The sequence below is a fragment of the Schistocerca nitens genome, unplaced genomic scaffold (genome assembly GCF_023898315.1).
Source record: "Schistocerca nitens isolate TAMUIC-IGC-003100 unplaced genomic scaffold, iqSchNite1.1 HiC_scaffold_375, whole genome shotgun sequence".
Lineage (NCBI taxonomy): Eukaryota > Metazoa > Arthropoda > Insecta > Orthoptera > Acrididae > Schistocerca > Schistocerca nitens.
Genome location: NW_026045909.1, coordinates 565844 through 575510, shown reverse-complemented (window position 1 = coordinate 575510; position 9667 = coordinate 565844).

The window sequence follows — 9667 nt, the reverse complement described above, 5'->3', positions numbered from 1 at the left end:
ACACCCAAAACACTTATGTATTAGCAAAATTGTTGCTAATTATTTTTTACAGGGAAGCAAAGTGGCTCCTTCTTCTGGCTGAAGAGTTGAAGGGAAAAGAAGAGGGGTGAAGGAGAAGGACTGGAGAGGTTTAGGGAAAGGTGTACAGTTTAAAAAGTCACCGAGAACCCCAGGTCAGGGGAGACTTACCAGACAGATTCCCCCTAGACAACAATAACATCTATATCAGATGCTCATAACACAATATAGTGAGGTCTGCTCTTAAACTTTTTGAAAGATATTAGTTGCAGCAGACTCTAAAAAAATTCAAGTTCATCTCAATAACTCAAAGTTTAAGGAAGTTTGCTAAAATGTGCAAATATTTTTGCTTTCTAAAATAATGCAATAATACGAAATTAGTTATGGTAATAAGTAGCAGTTTAGAAACAAGATCAAAACATTTTGGAAGTATCTGGATAATAGTTATATATTGAATTATAATGAAATTTTTTGATGGAACTTAATACTGTACTTGTTACTAAAAATCCTGACTTCAACTGGCTGTTAGGCTTTAGTTATTTATATGCTCATACAGCCCACCTGCATGCAGCTTTACTGTATGGATAAATGATGATGGCGTCCTCTTGGGTAAAATATTCCGGAGGTAAAATAGTCCCCCATTCGGATGTCCGGGCGGGGACTACTCAGGAGGATGTCATTATCAGAAGAAAGAAAACTGGCGTTCTACGGATCAGAGTGTGGAATGTCAGATCCCTTAATCCAGCAGGTAGGTTAGAAAATTTAAAAAGGGAAATGGACAGGTTAAAGTTAGATATATATTGTGAATTAGCGAAGTTCGGTGGCAGGAGGAACAAGACTTTTGGTCAGGTGAATACAGGGTTATAAATACAAAATCAAATAGGGGTAATGCAGGAGTAGGTTTAATAATGAATAAAAAATAGTTCAGGTAAGCTACTACAAACAACATAGTGAACGCATTATTGTGGCCAAGATAGACACGAAGCCCACGCCTACGACAGTAGTACAAGTCTATATGCCAACTAGCTCTGCAGATGACGAAGAAATTCAAGAAATGTATGATGAGATACAATAAATTATTCAGATAGTGAAAGGAGACGAAAATTTAATAGTCATGGGTGACTGTAATTCGACAGTAGGAAAAGGAAGAGAAGGAAACGTAGTAGGTGAATATGGATTGGGAGGAAGAAATGAAAGAGGAAGCCGCCTGGTAGAATTTTGCACAGAGCACAACTTAATCATAGCTAACACTTGGTTCAGGAATCATAAAAGGAGGTTGTATACATGGAAGAAGCCTGGAGATACTGACAGGTTTCAGATAGATTATATAATGGTAAGACAGAGATTTAGGAACCAGGTTTCAAATTGTGCGACATTTCCAGGGGGAGATGTGGACTCTGACCACAATCTATTGGTTATGAGCTGTAGATTAAAATTGAAGAAACTACAAAAAGGTGAGAATTTACGGAGATGGGACCTAAATAAACTGAATAAACCAGAGGTAGTACAGAGTTTCAGGGAGAGCATAAGGGAACAATTGACAACAATGGGGGGAAAAATACAGTAGAAGAAGAATGGGTAGCTTTGAGGGATGAAGTAGTGAAGGCAGCAGAGGATCAAGTGGGTAAAAAGATGAGGCCTAGTAGAAATTCTTGTGTAATGGAACAAATATTGAATTTAATTGATGAAAGGAGAAAATATAAAAATGCAGTAAATGAAGCAGGCAAAAAGGAATGCAAATGTCTCATAAATAAAATCGACAGGAAGTGCAAAATGGCTAAACAGAGATGGCTAGAGTACAAATGCAAGGATGTAGACACATATCTCACTAGGGTAAGATAGATAATGCCTACTGGAAAATTAAAGAGACCTTTGGAGAAAAGAGAACCACTTGTATGAACATCAAGAGCTCAGATGGAAACCCAGTTCTAAGCAAAGAAGGGAAAGCAGAAAGGTGGAAGGAGTATACAGAGGGTCTATACAAGGGCGATGTACTTGAGGACAATATTATGGAAATGGAAGAAGATGTAGATGAAGATGAAATGGGAGATACGATACTGCGTGAAGAGTTTGATAGAGCACTAAGAGACCTAAGTCAAAACAAGGGCCTGGGAGTAAACAACATTCCATTAGAACTACTGACAGCCTTGGGACAGCCAGCCCTGACAAAACTCTACAATCTGGTCAGTAAAATGTATGAGACAGGCGAAATTCCCTCAGACTTCAAGAAGAATATAATAATTCCAATCCTAAAGAAAGCAGGTGTTGACAGATGTGAAAATTACCGAACTATCAGTTAAATAAGACACGGCTGCAAAATACTAATGTGAATTCTTTACAGGCGAATGGAAAAACTGGTAGAAGCCGACATTGGGGAAGATCAGTTTGGATTCCATAGAAACATTAGAACACGTGAGGCAATACTGACCCTACGACTTATCTGAGAAAATAGATTAAGGAAAGGCAAACCTACATTTCTAGCATTTGTAGACTTAGAGAAAGCTTTTGACAATGTTGACTGGAATACTCTCTTTCAAATTCTGAAGATGGCAGGGGCAAAATTCAGGGAGCAAAAGGCTATTTACAATTTGTACAGATAACAGATGGCAGTTATAAGAGTCAATGGGCATGAAAGGAAAGCAATGGTTGGGAAGGAAGTGAGACAGGGCTGTAGACTATCCTCGATGTTATTCAATCTGTATATTGAGCAAGCAGTAAAGGAAACAAAAGAAAAATTTGGAGTAGGTATTAAAATCCATGAAGAAGTAATAAAAACCTTGAGGTTTGCCAATGACATTGTAATTCTGTCAGAGACAACAAAGGACTTGGAAGAGCAGTTGAACGGAATGGACAGTGTCTTGAAGGGAGGATATAAGATGAACATCAACAAAAGCAAAACGAGGATAATGGAATGTAGTCAAATTAAGTCGGGTGATGCTGAGGGAATTAGATTAGGAAATGAGATACTTAAAGTAGTAAAGGAGTTTTACTATTTGGGGAGCAAAATAACTGATGATGGTCGAAGTAGAGAGGATATAAAATGTAGACTGGCAATGGCAAGGAAGGCGTTTCTGAAGAAGAGAAATTTGTTAACATCGAGTGTAGATTTAAGTGCCAGGAAGTCGTTTCTGAAAGTATTTGTATGGAGTGTAGCCATGTATGGAAGTGAAAGATGGACGATAAATAGTTTGGACAAGAAGAGAATAGAAGCTTTTGAAATGTGGTGCTACAGAAGAATGCTGAAGATTAGATGAGTAGATCAAGTAACTAATGAGGAGGTATTGAATAGGATTGGGGAGAAGAGGAGTTTGTGGCACAACTTGACTAGAAGAAGGGATTGGTTGGTAGGACATGTTCTGAGGCTTCAAGGGATCACCAATTTAGTATTGGAGGGCAGCGTGGAGGGTAAAAATCGTAGAGGGAGACCAAGAGATGAATACACTAAACAGATTCAGATAGGATGTAGGCTGCAGTACGTATTGGGAGATGAAGAATCTTGCACAGGATAGAGTAGCATGGAGAGCTGCATCAAACCAGTCTCAGGACTGAAGACCACAACAACAACAACAGGCCACCTACCATTTTCCAGTGAGTAAATTCTTCTTTCAATGTCTCTCACATCACTCTGTCCTGTGATGCACACTATTTTAATATGTGACCGCATCAATTTCAGAGTGAGACACTATTGGCTGTATAACTGCCAAATACAATTAATCACAATTCTTTGCTATAAAATACATTCTGTGTGTGCTTCACAGTGAACATAACATTGACTGAAGGCACTGACAATCTCATCTCTTTCCCCCTCTCCTCCATGTCACTGCTGCTGCATCTATGCACAGATATGACAAAATTATTAAAATAAAGTTTGTTCTGCACTAAAATACATTTAAACTGCAAAATAAATCCTTAACTCTACAAAGAGAGATGGACTGGCCTCCTCTCACCTTCAGGAAGTGTAGCTCCCAGTAAAGTTGACAGAAAAACGTAAAACTGTAGCTCTCAATAAACTGAAACACACACAAGAACTATAGCTCCCAGCAAAGTTGATAGAAAAACATAAAAACTGATAACAGTACTCAAGAGTGATACTGTCACCACAGCAGAAGGTCGGTGCATATGAGTGTCAATGTTGTTCTTATGTGTGTACCCAAATAAGAAAAAGAGTAGTAGCTCAAAAGCTAGTATGGTCTCTGAACTGTTGTGTATGCCTCAGCACCATGCATCAACCAGCTCTATGTGAGTAATTACATTTTCTCACTTTTGTTTATTGTTTCCATTCTAGAATTTATATTATTGTAACATGCAGAAGTCTTACACTGAAATATGGCTCAAGTGTGTTTCCAGAGAACTATGGAACGTTAGCCTGAAACTATAACCACAACAGATGGGTGAAGGAAGACATTTTCTATTGTTTTCAAGTTACCTACAGGGAACCAAGTTAGGTATTAAGAAACATGAAAATCTGACAAAACTGAACTAAAACTGCCGAATTTGAAAGGGTTTTAATATCTGATGAAGGGAGAAACTACATAATTCAACTTCTGCACGGGCACCAAAGCTTCAATAAATTTGAAGAAAGACATTGTTCCATCAGGCTGCACTTTATTAAGCATTTAATAAAGTACAGTTTTAAAATACAGCCTGGTGGAATGATATCTGTCTTCCAAAATAATTAGCACTCAATTGCAGATTTTTAAAAAATGCCAAAATTTTAATGACTTTCCATTGTATCTCTTAACATTGTAAAATGCTGATAGCCCTACTGATGTTTCCCGTTTGCTATATGGAATGCTACTACAATCAATGTATGTAGTCCACTGTCAACTAAAAAATGTTGTTGTTGTTGCGGTCTTCAGTCCAGAGACTGGTTTGATGCAGCCCTCCTCGCTACTCTATACTGTGCAAGCTTCGTCATCTCCCAGTACCTACTGCAACCTACATCCTTCTGCATCTGCTTAGTGCATTCATATCTTTGTGTCCCTCTACGATTTTTACCCTCCACGCTGCCCTCAAACAGGTGATCCATTGATGCCTCAGAACATGTCCTACCAACTGATCCCTACTTCTAATCAAGTTGTGCCACAAATTTCTCTTCTCCCCAATTCTATTCAATACCTCCTCATTAGTTATGAGATCTACCCATCTAATCTTCAGCATTCTTCTGTAGCACCACATTTCGAAAGCTTCTATTCTCCAATTTATTGTCCATGTTTCACTTCCATACATGGCAATGCTCCATATAAATGCTTTGAGAAAAGACTTCCTGACACTTAAATCTATACTCGATGTTAACAAATTTCTCTTCTTCAGAAACACTTTCCTTGCCATTGCCAGTCTACATTTTATATCCCCTCTGCTTCACTCATCATCAGTTATTTTGCTCCCCAAATAGCAAAACTCCTTTACTACTTTAAGTGTCTCATTTCCTAATCTGATTCCCTCAGCATCACCCGACTTAATTTGACTACATTCCATTATCCTCGTTTTGTCTTTGTTGATGTTCACCTTATATCCTCCTTTCAAGACACTGTCCATCCCATTAACTGCTCTTCCAAGTATCATATCTCCCATTTCATCTTCATCTACATCTTCTTCCATTTCCATAATATTGTCCTCAAGTACATCGCCCTTGTATAGACCCTCTATATACTCCTTCCACCTTTCTGCTTTCCCTTCTTTGCTTAGAACTGGGTTTCCATCTGAGCTCTTGATGTTCATACAAGTGGTTCTCTTTTCTCCAAAGGTCTCTTTAATTTTCCAGTAGGCATTATCTATCTTACCCTAGTGAGATATGTGTCTACATCCTTGCATTTGTACTCTAGCCATCTCTGTTTAGCCATTTTGCACTTCCTGTCGATCTCATTTATGAGACATTTGCATTCCTTTTTGCCTGCTTCATTTACTGCATTTTTATATTTTCTCCTTTCATCAATTAAATTCAATATTTGTTCCATTACACAAGAATTTCTACTATCCCTCATCTTTTTACCTACTTTATCCTCTGCTGCCTTCACTTTTTCATCCCACAAAGTTACCCATTCTTCTTCTACTGTATTTCTTTCCCTCATTCCTGTCCATCATTCCCTTATACTCTCCCTGAAACACTCTACAACCTCTGGTTCTGTCACTTTACCCAGGTTCCATCTACTTAAATTCCCACCTTTTTGCAGTTTCTTCAGTTTTAATCTATATAGATTGTGGTCAGAGTCCACATCCGCCCCTGGAAATGTCCTAAATCTCTGTCTTACCATTATATAATCTATCTGAAACCTTTCAGTGTCTCCAGGCTTCTTCCATGTATACAACCTTCTTTCATGATTCTTGAACCATATGTTAGCTATGATTAAGTTATGCTCTGTGCAAAACTCTACCGGGTGGCTTCCTCTTTCATTTCTTACCCCCATTCCATATTCACCTACTACGTTTCCTTCTCTTTCTTTTCCTACTGTCGAATTCCAATCACCCACAACTATTAAACTTTTGTCTCCCTTCACTATCTCAATAATTTCTTTTATCTCATTATACATTATATCAGTCTCTTCGTCATCTGCAGAGCTACTTGGCATATAAACTTGTACTACTGCTTCGTGTCTATCTTGGCCACAATAATGTGTTTACTATGCTGTTTGTAGTAGCTTACTCACACTCCTATTTTTTTATTCATTATTAAACCTACTCCAGCATTACCCCTGTTTGGTTTTGTATTTATAACCCTGTATTCACCTGACCAGAAATGTTGTTCCTCCTGCCACCGAACTTCACTAATTCCCACTATATCTAATTTTAACCTATCCATTTCCCTTTTTAAATTTTCTGACCTACCTGCCCAATTAAGGTATCTGACATTCCACACTCCGATTCGTAGAATGCCAGGTTTCTTTCTCCTGATAACGATGTTCTCCTGAGTAGTCCCCGCCTGGAGATCCGAATGGGGGACTATTTTACCTCCGGAATATTATACCCAAGAGGACGCCATCAAATGATTCAAATGGCTTTAAGCACTATGGGACTTAACATCTGAAGTCATCAGTCCCCTAGACTTAGAACTACTTAAACCTAACTAACCTAAGGACAGCACACACATCCATGCCTGAGGCAGGATTCGAACCTGCGACCGTAGCAGCGGCGCGGTTCCGGACTGAAGCGCCTAGAACCACTCGCCCACAATGGCGGGCCCAGGACGCCATCATCATTAACCATACAGTAAAGCTGCATACCCTCGAGAAAAATTACGGCTTTCAGCTGTTCACAGTGCCAGCACAGCAAGGCCGTTTTGGTTAGTGTTACAAGGCCAGCTCAGTCCATCATCCAGACTGTTGCCCCTTCAACTAATGAAAAGGCTGCTGTCCCTCTTCAGGAACCACACTTTTGTCTGGCCTCTCAACAGATACCCCTCCATTGTGGTTGCACCTACGGTATGGCTATCTGTATTGCTGAGGCACGCAAGCCACCCCACCAACGGCAAGGTCCATGGTTCATGGGGGGAAACTAAAAAATATGTACAATAAACTGAAGAAGAGGTGTTAACACTGAACGGTGGGCGATAAAGAGTGGAACTTCCTAAGTCATTTACAGCATAGTAAGTGCTGTCATTGTGTGACTGTAAGGAACTGTTTGTTGTTTGCAAATCAACAGTTCTGATCAATATAAAAAGTGCCAGAAAACAAATTTACAACATAAAAAGAATTGTGGTATGGTATAAAGGAGCTAATTTGTATGGCCTGAGAATAGCCCATGCATCAATCTCGTACAAGGTGTGAGGACTACATTCAAGGGAATAAAATCAATAACTCACTATTGAATACAATAAATTCTTAAAACAAGAATTCTAGTTTTAATGAATACAAGACAGAACTTCTGTGCAGTACTTACCTGCCCCTTTATCTTTGTCTAACCATGTTCTCACCAAAGGTGGGTCCCTCTCATCCCAGGATTTGAGTAATTTGTCTTTCTTCTAATCTTCACCTCTCTATCTTCCTCTTCTCCTTGAGGAAGGAACTAACAGTTCCAAAAGACAGGCTAATGTCATCACTTTTACACTTATTTGTGTCTAAGAACAGTACCATACATTTCACCTTCTGAAGGTAATTTATGGTCAGCAATTCTGTCAGATATTTATTAGTCTTCTCATTTGGAAAATTTAATTTTAGGATGAAGACTTAAAATAAGATGTCAAATCCTGTTTAAAGCTCTTTTGGCAAAACAAATGCCCAATTCAGTACAATGTATGGCATATCCAGTTCTGAAACCCAAAATTACCCAAACTATTAACACAACACATAATTTAGTCAATACATTATGAAATTATCTTTCTCTTACAATTTTTCCAGGTCTGTAAACCGAGCGAGGTGGCGCAGTGGTTAGACACTGGACTCGCATTCGGGAGGACGATGGTTCAATCCCACATCCGGCCATCCTGATTTAGGTTTTCCGTGATTTCCCTAAATCGCTCCAGGCAAATGCCGGGATGGTTCCTTTGAAAGGGCATGGCCGACTTCCTTCGCCATCCTTCCCTAATCCGATGAGACCGATGACCTCGCTGTCTGGTCTCCTTCCCCAAACAACCCCAGGTCTGTAAATTTAGTTCAAAATATTAACAATTTTGATTTATTATTCCCACAGCACCACTTCACTCAATATACAGGGAGACAATTATTGAACTATGTGAAAAAACACATAAATTAGTTACAAACTATACCATGCACACACTTTATTCAACATGTAAACATTACTACAGATATTCGGATTTAGGTTATAACATGTTCAATATGCCTGCCATCACTGGTGACGAAGTGGTGTGGACAAATAGCAAATTCTGCGTAACCCGCTGAAGTGTCAGAACAACAATGCAGTCGATGACCTGAATGGCTGTCTTCAGGCCAGCAATGGCTTTGGGTTTATTGCCATACACCTTGTCTTTAATACAGCTCTACAGAAAGGAGTCGCATGTGCTCAGGTCTGCAGAATATGGCTGCAACTCGAGGCTCATGCCAGTGGCCTCTGGATACCCCAGAGCCAGAATGCAGTCCCCAGAGTGCTCCTCTAGGATATCAAACACTCGTGCTTGGATGGGGTCAAGCTGCATCTTGCATGAACCACATCCTGTCGAAATCAGGGTTACTTTGGATAATGGGGACAAAATCATCTTCCAAAACTTCACATAACGTTTCGTAATCACAGTGCCATCAAAGAATATCACACTGATTATTCCGTGACTGGAACTGCACGCCACACAGTCACCCATTGTGGGTGAAGAGACTCAGTCCCCCAAATGTGCCAATTTTGCTTATTGATGAACCCATCCAAATGTAAGTGGGCTTCATTGCTAAACCAAACAATGCAGCACATACTAATTCTCATAATGGCCCGCGGCCAACTATGCAGTTTGAAAGTCCTAACGCAAACTGTTCAGAAGCCGGCCACTGTGGTCAAGCGGTTCTAGGCACCTTCAGTCCGGAATCGCGCTGCTGCTACGGTCGCAGTTTCGAATCTTGCCTCGGGCATGGCTGTGTGTGATGTCCTTAGGTTAATTAGGTATAAGTAGTTCTAATTCTAGGGGACTAATGACCTCAGATGTTAAGTCCCATAGTGCTTAGAGCCATGTGAACCATTTTGAACTGTTCAGAAGTTATGAAGGTTTTATTTC